General features: G+C 38.0%; 1 protein-coding gene across 2 annotated transcripts in view; it reads left to right on the top strand.

Annotated features, from left to right (window-relative positions):
• The first annotated feature begins 1,128 nt into the window (after positions 1–1,128).
• The window catches only part of HYCC1 (hyccin PI4KA lipid kinase complex subunit 1), a 93,238-nt gene continuing 80,920 nt past the window's right edge, over positions 1,129–13,446 (top strand). Inside the window, exon 1 of one of the 2 annotated variants that reach the window (XM_004418928.2) lies at positions 1,129–1,298. The gene's annotated coding sequence lies outside the window, so the exon portion shown is untranslated. The remainder of the gene's footprint in view (positions 1,299–13,446) is intronic. The other variant, XM_014786410.2, reaches the window with a different exon arrangement.

The raw sequence follows: 13,446 nt of genomic DNA, 5'->3' as shown, positions 1-13,446 counted from the left end.
TTCTCTGGCAAACTCCTATTTACCTTTTAAAATCCAATTCAAACATCACCTTCCTTGTGAAGTTCCTTGACTTTCCTAAACACAATAACAATAATTTCTTCCTCTATGTTCCCCTTGCTTGTTGAACCCAGCTCTGTTGCCCTTATCACTGTATTTTGTCATTATTTGCTTATAAATCTGACTATGCTCTTGGAAGGAGAAGCCTGTCTAGTGGTTCTATAGATCTGCCCTAATGATTACCTGAAATTGTTTGCTTGAAGCTCTTTTGATATCAAGTAATGTATTTTCTTGTTTATGTGCTTGTTATTTGTGTGTTTGGCACGTTTGAGAAGAGAATGACTTCCTGTCTTCCAGGTTGAAGGTCCATTTTTCTTCTAATTAATTCTTATTGGACTTGAGAGGGGTGTGGTAGGAGGAGCTGAGAAAGACAAAAACAGAGGGACTATATGTAGGAGCTGGTTCGGTTGTGTTTAGGTTCCAGTCGTTACACAAAATGTTTAGTGTGTGTTTGAGAGAAGAGTAGGGAGAGAAGATGGAGAGAAAAAGAGCCCATGGAAAGAGAATTGGAGAATTGTGTTTGACTTTTTCCAGGCTAAGGCCAAAAGCAATGATATAATAAGGTGGGAAGCATTTTTATTACCATTTTGCAAAAACGTACATTTTTTCTCCTAGGATTTGATAAGATTTTGATATTACTTAAGATCGAATTACTGGGAAGTAAATCCTCCTGACCAAGAAATTAAAACATCAGTTAGTTTCTCTTCTGTGATTATGGGTAACATCACTCTGAAAGGCTTATTTTCTTCTGAGAGGGCCATAAATCCTAATGGCTCAGAGTCTAAGAGACCTTCACTGATCACTGTCACCTAGCAGATGCCAAAAATCTTACAGTCAATCATCTGCCCTTGGGCGCCCGGACCACGCCCATTGCTCAGGCCACGCCCACCGAAGGCGCCCTCCCTCCCACCTCATGGAAGATTCTCATTGGCGGAGAAGTTGGTCTGGTCCCGCCCCGGAGGACGGCGATAGGCCGAACTGGCGTGGGGCGGTGGTGGTTGGCTGCCTGGGGACGGGTCCTTAGTTGTGCCTGTCAGAGCGGCTGGCGGCCGTGGCGGCTGTTGGGGCTGGGTTGTCAGTCAGTGAGCGGAGGGGGAAGATGGCTCGCCGGGACCCGTTCTGCTAGGAAGAAGGGGGGCAGGTGGTGCTGCTACTCAGGAGAAAGCCGAGCAGCGGCTGTCGCTGTCGCTGCGAGCCAGACAAGTGGAGGTTCTGGACGTGGAGCTCGGGGAGTCACTCTGGTGAGTCCGGCCGAGCCACCCACGCCGGGCCCCCAGGGCTGCCGGCGACTGATAACTTTTTTTGTCAGGGAGAAGCCGGGGCGAGGCGGCGGCGGGGAGGGGACCGGGACTTTGTCACCGGGGCGGCGGCTTCGTCGGGGTAACGGCTCCCGCGCGAGGCGCCGCGGGTGGGCTCGAGACGGCACTGGGCGCGGGGGGCGTCCGGGGGGCTCGAGCGGCCGGCCGGGTGAGTGGGCTGCGGCTGGCGGCTGCTGGCCCCGAAGTTGGGCGCAGCCCGCCTGCTGCCTGGGCGGCGGCAGCTTTGTGCGCGCGGACTCGGGACTGTCTCCTTCTTGGCGAAGAGCGGTCCAGACTCCGGCGTGACCCGGTGCAGCCGCCTCGGCCCCACCGGCCGCGTCTCTGCGGGGTCGGCCTGGGGTGGCGGGGGGAGCCCACACCCCCGCCCCGCCGCGGCTGATGCTCCGGCCTGGCCTCCACCACTTCCACTCCCTCCCTCTCACTCCAGTCTAGTGGCCAAAATGGTCACCGTCGACCCCCCTCGTCTTTGAAAGCAGCGTTCCCCTCGGTCTTTGGTTCCCCGCGGGGCGGAGAGATTCAGAAAGCAGCCACGATTCCTTTCTTGGATATTACAGCCCTTGCCCCTTCTTTCTATGAGTTATTCCTCTCCTGAGGCTGATTTTAACATACTCGAGGATCGTCGGGGTTTTGTGTGAAAATTGTTGCATTCAAAGACCCCAAGTTTGCACGCTTCTGCAAAACTGGGGTATCTGCCCTTTAGCGTGCACATGTGTGCTTTGTACCCTCAGAGTTTAGACATTCCTGAAAATTTTAATTTTGCCCTAGTGGTTTCGTACTGTTCACAATCGGCTCTCGGATACACTATCACACGCTGGGCAGCCGCTCCGCTCTTCAGGTAGGGGGAGTTTGTTCCCCCGGCAGCTGCTAGTTATCTCAGAGACCGTTCTACAGGCTGTAGGGCCAAGCGGTCCTTTTGCAAATTATTTGTCCTTTGGGTCACATAGTAGTTTTTGGTGCAGCTGTGCCACGTCTTTGGTTCATGTAACACTTCACAGTTTGAAATTTTCAGCGTTTAAAATCTTATCTGCATAAAGTCATAAGGATCGGGGTAACCTTGAGTCAACGGGATAGTCCTGGGAGCCTTGTTTTCGGTAAGAACTTTCTCCTAACATCCACAGACACAGCCCCCCCCCCCATTTCTAAGCATTTTTTCTTTAGGTTAATACATTTTAAGATTTACAAGATGAATATTAGTCCAAAGCACCATATTTTTGAAGTGCAGGGAAAGGCAAGAAAGAAAAAAAATCTTTAGGATCTGCTTGGCCAATGAATAGTAGCTTTAAAGTCAGTTTTTCAAATAATTCATTTAAACAAAGTGGCAAGGGGGAAAAATCATCACGTATTCAGAAAACAAATTCTGAATGTGGCTTATTTTATCATTTTTTGATTTCCTACAATTATTACCATAGAGGTATTATAAACCCTTTTAGTTATCAGCATTAACAGTATCTAGATGTGGAAACCCAGATGTAGCGTTACCTAGGTCAGCATGTTATCCCCGCTATGCTTCCTTTCTTTGTTGTGTTTCTATTTTATGAAATCTGCTCTTGGTTGCAATTTTTAGAGTGGTGTCATTTTGGCAGAGTTTAAATATATCTTATAGTCAACTGTTTTATTCAGGATCCTGTTGCCTGATATTTATTTTATAATGAATATTAAGAAATGTTTAAAAAATGTTATATCAAGACCATTTTGGGGGTATCAAATTTACGTTTTGTAAATAATTGAAATTATGTCAAACAAATTTATTTTGCACTGCCCCAGGCTGAATAGGTACTACAGGTACAGAAATGAATGTCATAGCTCTTGTCATCAAGGAATTTACTGTCTAATGTATAAGACAGATAAGTGAAGTAACAATTATAATACCATGTAATAAGTGTGAATAGAGATATGCCTAGTGTAGTAAGGGAGCAGAGTAGGAGATGGCTAACTCAGCTTGGATGTAGGTAGAGTCAGGAGCACACAGTAGAATTTTGAAGTGTGATATAATTTTGCCAAGTGCAGGAGGTGAGTGAATAACTTTCCAAGAGGAGAATGTAAGTGAGAAGGCAAGGAGGCTTGAGAAACCAAGGCAGTTTAGAGAAGTCATTGTCAATGACAAGTCCAAAGTCAATAACATGGACATTGACATGACTTGAATGCAGGAGTTAGATAGGCAAATCATGGAAGGTGAGCATATTGAGGGTGGTAGAAGGCCAGACCAGGGCATAGTATCCTTGGCTAAAGAGATTGGATTGAAGGTGATGAAGAAGAAGCCATTTAATGGATTTGTGTTTTAGACCCTCACTCTGGCAGAGTGAGGTAGAATGTGACAGGTCCTATCACCTTTGGGAAGAAAGAAGGAGAAATCATTACCCTGAGGATTTGACTTGGTTCCATTGATTGGAAATGAGGAACACAGAAATGCAGGGAAGATGATAAATTCTATTTTGGGTTTTCTGAATTTGAGGAAGCTGTGGAGCATTCAAGTGAAGATGTTGATAGATGTTTGGATCTATGGATGTGGAACTTATAAAAGAAATCAGGATTTGAGAGAAGACTGGGGGTTGAATTGAAGCTGTATTGATTTGGTTATGTTGAAATGACTCAGGGAAAGTCTTTAGCACGATAAAAGCAGCAGCCAGAGAACAGACTGATAAAAAGCAGAAGTAGATAGAAGAATAGTGTGAAAGAGTAGTAGTTAGAAAGGTAGGAAGAACATCAGGAGAGATGCTAAGGGTGGAGAGATTTTCAAATAGGGAGGGACTGGGTCAACAATTTTGAATGTTGGATAGAGGCGTCAAGTAAGGAGAGGACTCCAGGGGCCAGTGAATTTGTCAGGAGTTCATAGGTGACTTTAACAAATACAGTTTTAGCTGAGTCGTGGTTCAGAAACCAGTCTTCAGAAGATTGAGAAAGAATGGGTGATGATAAAGTAGACATGATTGAGGGAGGCATTTCAAGAAAACCGAAGTAAACAAGGGAGAAAATGATAGCTATAGAGCAGTGGTTCTCAATCTAACTGCAAATTTATAATCATCTGGGGAGCTTTTAAGAATCTTGATTTCCGGAGGGAACCCCCATACCAATTTGGGAATGGGATGCAACCCAGGCATCGGTATTTGTTTCAACAGATTTATTGAAGTATAATTGGCATATAATAAACTAAACATATTTAAAGTGTGCAGTTTAACATTTGACATATGTTTACACTTGTAAAGCCATCACCACAATCAAAATAATAGAACATATCAATCACCTCCAAAAGTTTCCTCATGTCCCTTTGTAATCTCTCCCTCTCATCCCCCAGGAAACCACTGATCTACTTTCTATTACTATAGATTAGTTGCATAGATATTTTTGGAAGTGGGTGCCCACGTCCTTCTTCCTAGTCTGTTTTAATCTGGAAGCTCTGCTGAAATCTGTCCACCATGGGTGACCCTTGAAATACCAGTGGCATAGCTTTCAGCATCACAGCAACACACAGCCACCACAGTATGAAAACCAACATACAGGTGGTGCAATTCCCTGACTAGGAATTGAACCTGGGCCAGGGCAGTGAGAGTATCAAACGTTAACCACTAGCCCACCAAAGCTGGCTGTTGCATAGGTATTTTAAAGATCCCTGGGTAATTCCAGTGTGCAAGCATGGTTGAAAACCACTGCAGAGGGATACAGGTTGAAGAAATGTTATGTTCGTTTCTTTACATGCATTAGGAAAGCGAGAAGTAGGAAATTCAGGAAAGGTGAGGTATTTATTGGAACTAAGTCCCTGAGGAGATAGAAGTGGATGGAATTCAGAGCTTTGACCAATAAGAAAGGAAGACAATTCGGGAACATCATCTCTAACAAAGAATGTGATGGTAAAGATAGTATATTTCTTTGTTATCAGCATCAAAGTTGTCATCATGTTGTATCAAAATTAGTTCTCTGAAGTCCTCACAAAAATTAGAGAGCATCTTAGTATTGTAAAAATGGATGCCCCTCAGGAAAACCCCTTAAATGGAGCCTGAGACCCCTGGTACCAGCAGGTAGTGCTTTGTCTTGGAGGGGAGCAGATGGAATTAACAGTTTGACTCTTGCTTATTGTTCAGAGCCAAGTACTGCCAGAGTCTTTTTGGCCCTCTTAGAGTTAGGCTGCATATCTGCACTGAGGAAAGAGAACATTTAACATTTGAAAATCTCCTGTTTAAAGCATCTTTGCTCAGAAGGAATCCTGCTTGCTTGCCTTTTGGGTGTATGCCTTTTAAATACATTGGAGGAGAAAATCATTCCTCTGTCTCCCAAATGAGACAGAGAAGAATTGTGATTAGAAGTTGTAGAAAGCCCACACTTTCTATCCTGAGAAAGATAATACCTATATTTCTCCCATCCACTTTTTAAAAAAGATTTCTGGCTCAAGATTTGGATGTAGGTAAAAGCTGAGCCATACTGGTTATGAGATCCAGGGCTTCTTCCTCACTCTTGATTCTAACCTTTGGCAGGGGGCTGAAAGCAGAATGACTAATATATAATTATTATTTGACTTTGTACTTGATCATAAACAAAGGTGGAGTGAAAACTTTTGTCTGGTTGTTTCTTAGAGTTCTGAAAATTTCTTCATTGTGATTAAAGTATCAAAGTATGATATGATCTAGAGAGGACAGGCGTCCCTAATTTTGGTGCAGCCTAAAAGAATGGAAATGTCAATGTTAGCATGATTTTGGATACTGTTGTTGCTATAGTCACAGCAATATTGTAAACATTCTGTATTTTCTTAATTACTAATGTAATACATAATAATTGTAGGATGATTTAGAAATTCAGGAAAGCATAAATGATAAATAACATTTATAATGCCTCCACCCAGAGGTAATCATTGTTAATACTTTGGTGAATATCCTTGTAGGCCCTTTTTGGTATTTATTTATTTATTTTTTAAACAAAAAGAAACTGTATTGTACACACTGATATGTTTTTTTTTGTCCATGCTGTTTTGTCACTAGTTTATTTTCACTTAATTGAATGAATGCTCACCCAAGTCAATAAAATATTATTCTTTTACAACATAACATCATTTTAAATGTGTGTAATATTCCAGCATATGGATTTACCGTTGTTTATTTAACCAGCGTTTCTTTTTTTTTATTAATAATTTTATTTATTTATTTTTCACCCAAAGCCCCAGTAGATAGCTGCATGTCATAGTTGCACATCCCTCTAGTTGCTGCATGTGGGACGCAGCCTCAGCATGGCTGGAGAAGCGGTGCGTCGGTGGGCGCCCGGGATCCGAATCCGGGCCGCCAGCAGCGGAGCACGCGCACTTAACCGCTAAGCCACCGGGCCGGCCCTAACCAGCGTTTCTGTTGTTGAAAATTTAGGCTCTTTCCAAAAATTTTTAATGAATAGTATAGCAGTTAGCTTCTTGAGAGATTTGTCACTTCCCATATCTTTATTTCCTTAGGATAAGTTCTGAAGTCGAGTTATGCATATTTTAATTATTTTTGATAGATATTAATAGATTCCCTTCCAGAAAGGTTTAAGTAATATTCATTTTTATTAATTGTGCTTGAGAATGCCAGCAATCTCTCTATATTCAGCACAAGCAATTAAAAAACTGCCATTTTGACATGAAAAGTTGTATCTTCTATGAATTTTCTAATTTGATGGTGACATTAAATATTTGTATTTCTTTTGTGAATTGTGTATTAGTGTCCTTTGTTTATTATAATGTTGGAAATTTATAAAAACTGAGTTATGAGAGCTCTTTGTATATAAAACTGTTAGAACTTTGTCAAATTACATGGCAAATAATTTCTCCAGTTAGTTATTTGCATCCTAATTTTGCTTTTGGTGTGAGTTTTTCTTTTTAAACAGATTTTTAACATTTTTAGTGTAGTTAAGTCTATCAGATTTTCCTTTATGGTTATTTGCCTGCTTAGAAAGGCCTTCTCACATTCCCAAATTATATAACCATTCATCTCTGTTTCCTTATATTACTTTCACGGTTTTTAAAAACATTTTTATCTTTAATCTATTTGGAATGTATTTTACTGTAAAGTGGCAAGTCAATTATTTTAATACTATTTATTGAACAATTATCTTTTCCCAGAGGTTTTAAATGTCATCTTTATTGTATACCAAATCATTTCATATATATATGAAATACTGTGTCTCTAATAATGCTAATGAACCAAGTCATTACATCATAATGATGATACACTTGCTCATGCACTTACAGTCCTGCGAAAACTTAAAGAACACCTTGTGTGTCAGAAAGGAAAGTCTCTAAAATGGCAATTTAAAAGGCAGGGATTTAAGAGTACCATGACACGATAAAAGAAACCATTTTTATTACAAAAAAAGTCTTGGACTGATAATAACCAGGGGCTGTTATATATATATAATTTTTTCTAGGTTTTCTATTCAGCTTTCATTGGGCTATTTATTTTTTCTCCAGTAATTCTGAACAGTCCTAATTACTGTAACTTTTTAATATATCTTACTATATGGTTGTGTGAATTCCTATTATCTTTTTCAAAACATTTTCCAGCATTTCTCATATATTTCTTTTTTCAGATTACCTTTAATTCAGTTAAAATTGGAAAAGAAGGCCACTGAAATTTCTAAATTAATTTTTTAGAGGTAGTTGTATATCTCTATAATATTTTTGTCATTTCTTCAAGTCATCTTTTATGATTCATTGTTTTATAGTTTTCTTCATGTGGTTCTGCCTATTTTTAAAGTTAATTTTGAATATTTTAAAACTTGTTGTTGCTATTGTGAATGAAATCTTTTTTCACTGTACCTTAAAGAAGATTACATCTTCCTGATGGAAAATAGAAAAATTGGTAGTTTGTGTATACTGTTTTCTAACTGGTCATCTTATGAAACTCTTAATTCTAATAGTTTTTATTGGATTTTGTAATAAGGCAGTTATAGCATTTGTAAATGATGATAATTTTATCTTTTTGCCAATATTTAATCCTTATTTCTTCTTTTAAATTACATTGATCAGAACGTCTAGAATAATGTTAAATTATCATAGTGAATAGTGAGCATCTTTGGCTCATTTCTAATTTGAATGAGAATGCCTTTAGGGTTTCACAGTTGTTTATTCTTTTTGACAACTTTTTTAGCATGTTAAGGAAATAGTCTTCTACTCCGTTTTTTTGGACTTGAGATTAAATTGCAAAAAGATATTAAATTTGATCACATACCCTCATAATATACATTGAGATGATCATATGGTTTTTCTTCTTTTACCTATTGGTTGATAAATTATACTAGAAGATTTCCTAGTAGATTTCACTAAACAATTGCTTTCTTTTGGATGCAGGCAACTTGTTAATAGCATACCTCTTTAAAATAGTGTTAGATTTGATTGCTCTGTAAGATTGAGTTTTAGTGTTCCTTTTGTATTACTTTCTTCAGGTTTTGGTTTCTGAATATGCTAGCATTGTGAAATTAAAAAAAAAAGAGAGAGAGAGAAGCTTTCCATCTTTTTGTGTGCTCTAGCAATTAATCTCTTCTTTGAAGATCTGACATAGTTTAGCTATAAAAATGTTTAGATCTTTTTGGATTGAATACAATTTATTGATATTTTAATGTGTGCTACTTTCTAAGTACTTTGCATAATTAATTTCATTTAATCTGTGCACAACTTTATAAGTGTTATTATCCTTATTTTACAGGTAAAGAAACTGAGACTCAAAGAGGCTAAGATACTTGTTCAAGATCAACAGCTAGTTAGGGGTAGAGAGAGAGTTTAAACCCAATTCCTACCTGTAGACGTAACTCATGTTTTTTAATCAGTACCTTAATTTTTTCCTAATCAGGACTCTTCCTGTATTCTCTATTACTGAGAAGTAAATTTAATCATTTTATTTGAATGTCTTATTAAGTGTTTTCCTCTTTGCCTAATTAATTTCAGTTTTTGGTAAGCCGATCATAATTTTTGCTTGTTTGTTCTGTGTTGATATCATATCTTCTGCTGTTTTAACAAATACACCCAGTATGATTGTGATATAAGATCCCAGAATGAGAATGGGATGCTATTTGTGTAATGCACTTTATATAATTCACATTTTAATTTATTTGGTGTTCAAGATCAATTTGCATTCCTGAATCCTGTTTGTACCTTGTAAAGAATGTTATGTTAAGTGCAACACATTTGAGAGATCAAGGAGTTTTGGAAACAGTACTTTTCCATTCTAGTTTAAATATTTGTCATTGTCGAGGCTTCATCAGGGTAGCCTTTTAGTAGTAAATGTTAAGTGGTATTTCTTTGGTGTGTGTTTTCTTGAACAAAGAGTCTTTTGAGTAGCTGATGAACATTAGTTGCTTTCTCATATAAATGCATAAGGATTCATTCAGTTATTTTCGCTTGACTTAATGAAAACATTGTATATGAGTTCTTAAACTGTACTATGAAAATTGATGTTTCAGCTGTTGAAAGATTTGCATTTACTCTTTTACAGAGTGACTTATAGGCTTGGAAATTTAAGAGAATAATGTAAGCCTTAAAAGTGTTTAAATTTGGCGAGCATTTATGAACTCTGTTTTTATCTTTTTGAGTTCTTCTGCGTCCCCCCCCCCTTTAAATGTAAATAACATTTAGTTAATTCAGTTAGGGTATTGGTTCTAATCAACATACACATGCTGTACTACCCACCTCTGCCTATGAGGAGCATAAAAAGTTGCCAGCCTGGCCCCTGTAAACTTACCAGGCACATAGATACCCTTTTGATCTAAATTTCAAGGTTCCTGCTGAGTTGTTAATCCATAGATATCCCTGTGGTGGACGGAGTGACAACGCAGCCCCCAAAGCAGTGTACACTTTAGTAATTTAGAACAGGGAGAGACTATTTTGGGGGAATTATGAAACTTAAAAGGAGTCCTGATAAGGAGACTGAAAGGAAGGTGAAAGTATTTTAGAAATGGATAGCGAGAGAAGTACCAACTAAGTAAAGAAGGTAGAAATGTGCAAATTGAATAGACTGTTAGAGAAGTACAGAAAGTCAGAAGAATGGTTCCATGGGTGATACAACCAGAATACCAAAGTCAGTGAGGTCTTCATAGTAAAGTTTCAGGAAGGAAGATGCTTGTGGCAAAGTTAGAGAGAAAGAATGAGTATTGAGACAGAGCCAATACATTTGTCATTTATAAGGTCATAGAGAGTATATGATGAGAACCAAATATATACTACTGTAAAGGGGGTTAAGCTGGGGAAATAATTGGAGGCAGTGACAGTAGATTAGGCTACTAATCAGGACGTTAATCAGTGAAGAATAAATAAGGATGGAAATAACTGGAGGGCATTAGAATCTGATGAAGCCTCCCTCTCATCCCTCCCCCATTCCCTCTTTCAGGAACTGTAAGATTCTGACGTGCATTCTTAATTTCCAATTGATAAATACTTTGTTAATAATAATTAGAGCTATATGGTTATTGAATATCTATGGTGTGCCAGTGTTTTATTTGTATTAATTTTAATTCCTAAAATATTCCTGTAATGTAGATGTTATCACCTACTTTTGACAATTGAGGAAACTGAGACTTAGAATGTTTAAGTAACTTGCTGGAAAGTGGGCATGAGTTTTTTGGACTCTTTTTATTATGCCATGTTACTTCTATTTATTGAGCTGTGTTAAAACACTTGGGGAGGTTGTAAAAGGGAAATAAGGTGGGATTCCTCTCCTCATAGAAAGGAGTAGGAGAGAAATTTTAGTTATACTTACTGTAATTTGTTAACTATATTTTCTACTTAAAATGTTTTATAAAAGGATCCGTTTCAATAGGCTCCTCTACCATATGTGTACTATTTAATTTTTAACAATTACTTTTATTTGAAGATGAGATGTTCTTTTTATTCATGATAATGATAGGTTGAGGGGAAAGAAAGGTGATGGTCAAGAAAAGTAAGAGTAAAGCTTGTTCTTTTCGCTATGAGAACTTCGACTATGTTATACAATTTTAGGTAGCACCTCAGAAAGGCCAGCCTCTTCATGGAATTCCTACTGAGCTGGTCACAAGATGGTAGTCAGGGCAGAGACTTTTCATGTCACTAGATTATAAAGCTCCAGAGTTTATTGTAATGTTATTTTTTGAATTTGAATTCTGTCAATCAGGGATTAGTTATTGACGAAAGGAGTCAAACAGATATTTAGTTTTCTGTTATAAACACTTTTTTCAGAAACAATGCATAATTGAAAAACAAATGCTTGAACTACTTTAGGGATTAAACATTCTTACGGGACTTTCAAGCACTTTGGGAGGAACCAAGATAGAAATTTTTGCTGTACTAATTTTAGCTTCAAATTCAGCTGCAAAGCAATGTCTAAGTTACATTTTGTTATACTAGTATAAGACTTAATATTATTGAAAACTTTATTGTAAAAATAATTTTATATTTCAGCCTCTGCTAAAACAAATTGACTGTTATCCCAGTTAATATAAAGCAACATGATCATACTGAACTATTTATTTCTGCTCTAGTTACTATAATTTTTTAAATCAAGAAAAACAGCTGTATTAATAAGATCCACTAAGTTTCTGATTGAGAAGAATCAAATAAAATTTTGTAGTACAGTCAAGATCTGTTGCTTTTATTATTATGGCTCTATCAGTACACGTTACCACCATTAACTGTGTTTACTTGCGTTTTCTCATTGCACCCTCCCTTTGCCCCCACCATTTTCTAACTGAACATCTGAGCCTCTATTGGCAGACTTCATTAATGGTTGAGAGGCTCATTCCAATTTATGGAAGGGCGGTGACTCACCCTAAGACATCAACCCAACCTGCAAGTCAATTGGAATTTAGTTCTCTTAACATTTCTCTCTTCCCTTCTTCAGTACTTCAGACTGTAACCATATTTGGAGATAGAGTCTTTACAGAGGTAATTAGGGTGGGCCCTAATCCAATATGACTGGTGTCCTTATAAGAAGAGGAAATCTGGACATGACTTGTACAGATGGAAGACCATGTGAAGACACAGGGAGAAGATGGCTACAAGCCAAGGAGAAAGGCCTGGAACAGATCCTTTCCTTACGGCTCACAGCAGGAACCAACCCTGCTGATACCTTGGTCTGGACTTTTAGCCTCTAGAACTGTGAAAAAATGAATTTCTGTTGTTTAAGCCACCCAGTCTGTGTTACTTTGTTATGGCAACCCTAGCAAACCTAATACAGGTGGCTTGTATGCTTGGATGTAGCAAAATCTCAAATACCTTATTTGCCTATCCCTAAGGAACAGTTTGCCAAACTCAGTGCTAAAACCTTAAAACTTTTTATATTTCCTCCAGGCAAGACATGGAAAAGAGAAATTTGGATGGCTTAATGGAGAAGTAATAACTATTTGACTCCTTCCACTTCCCCCACAATATAGTCAATGGCAAGCAGTTTGTCCATTATTTAGTTCAATTGAATTTGTTTGGTTTGGCAAGGAGAAAGTGTATTCTTAAGTGTTCAAGAGCCTCCGCCAATAGACCTGGTTACTTTTTCAAAGTAGAAAATGGAAGAGGAAGATTAAATAAAATACTTTTTAATATGATGTTAATTTGAACTAATTGCTTGTACATAATCTTAGCAACATTACTTTGCCTGTGTTATAAAAAACAGAGGCAGCACAATGTGTCTTTTGGCTCATGCCTATTGCTTTGATTGTTGCCATGCCCTCTGATATCAACCAGTCATACTGAGTTGCCACAGCCATTTTCAGCGTTTTTCATTACATGCTTTGTCTATAAACTAAATATATATGCATTTGTTACCATTTGTTTCTTCTTGTCATTTTTTAATTTGGGTCATGTATCAAATAGTGCTGTGTTTAGTCAACTCTTTTATAGTGTTTTGAGATACTTTGCTAAAAGAGAAAATTTGAACATATACAAGAGCAGAACACTTGCTTTTTTATCATTTGGAAGTAGTTCACCAGAGTTCTGAGAATAGGGTGAACTAAATTAACTAGGAAACTAAATAAAGGTCTCAGTCTCAGAGTTAAAACAAAGATTGTTTTTGCCATAAAGCAAAACAAAACAAACAACAAAAACCTCTAGCTTATCGGCAAGTAAGAATTTTAATTTAATTTTGGAATTTAAACTTCAGTC

Source organism: Ceratotherium simum, chromosome 1, assembly GCF_057802395.1.
Source record: "Ceratotherium simum simum isolate JZ-2026a chromosome 1, ASM5780239v1, whole genome shotgun sequence".
Classification (NCBI taxonomy): domain Eukaryota; kingdom Metazoa; phylum Chordata; class Mammalia; order Perissodactyla; family Rhinocerotidae; genus Ceratotherium; species Ceratotherium simum.
The sequence above is the reverse complement of the archived record's forward strand: the minus strand, read 5'-3'. Positions and strand labels throughout refer to the sequence as shown.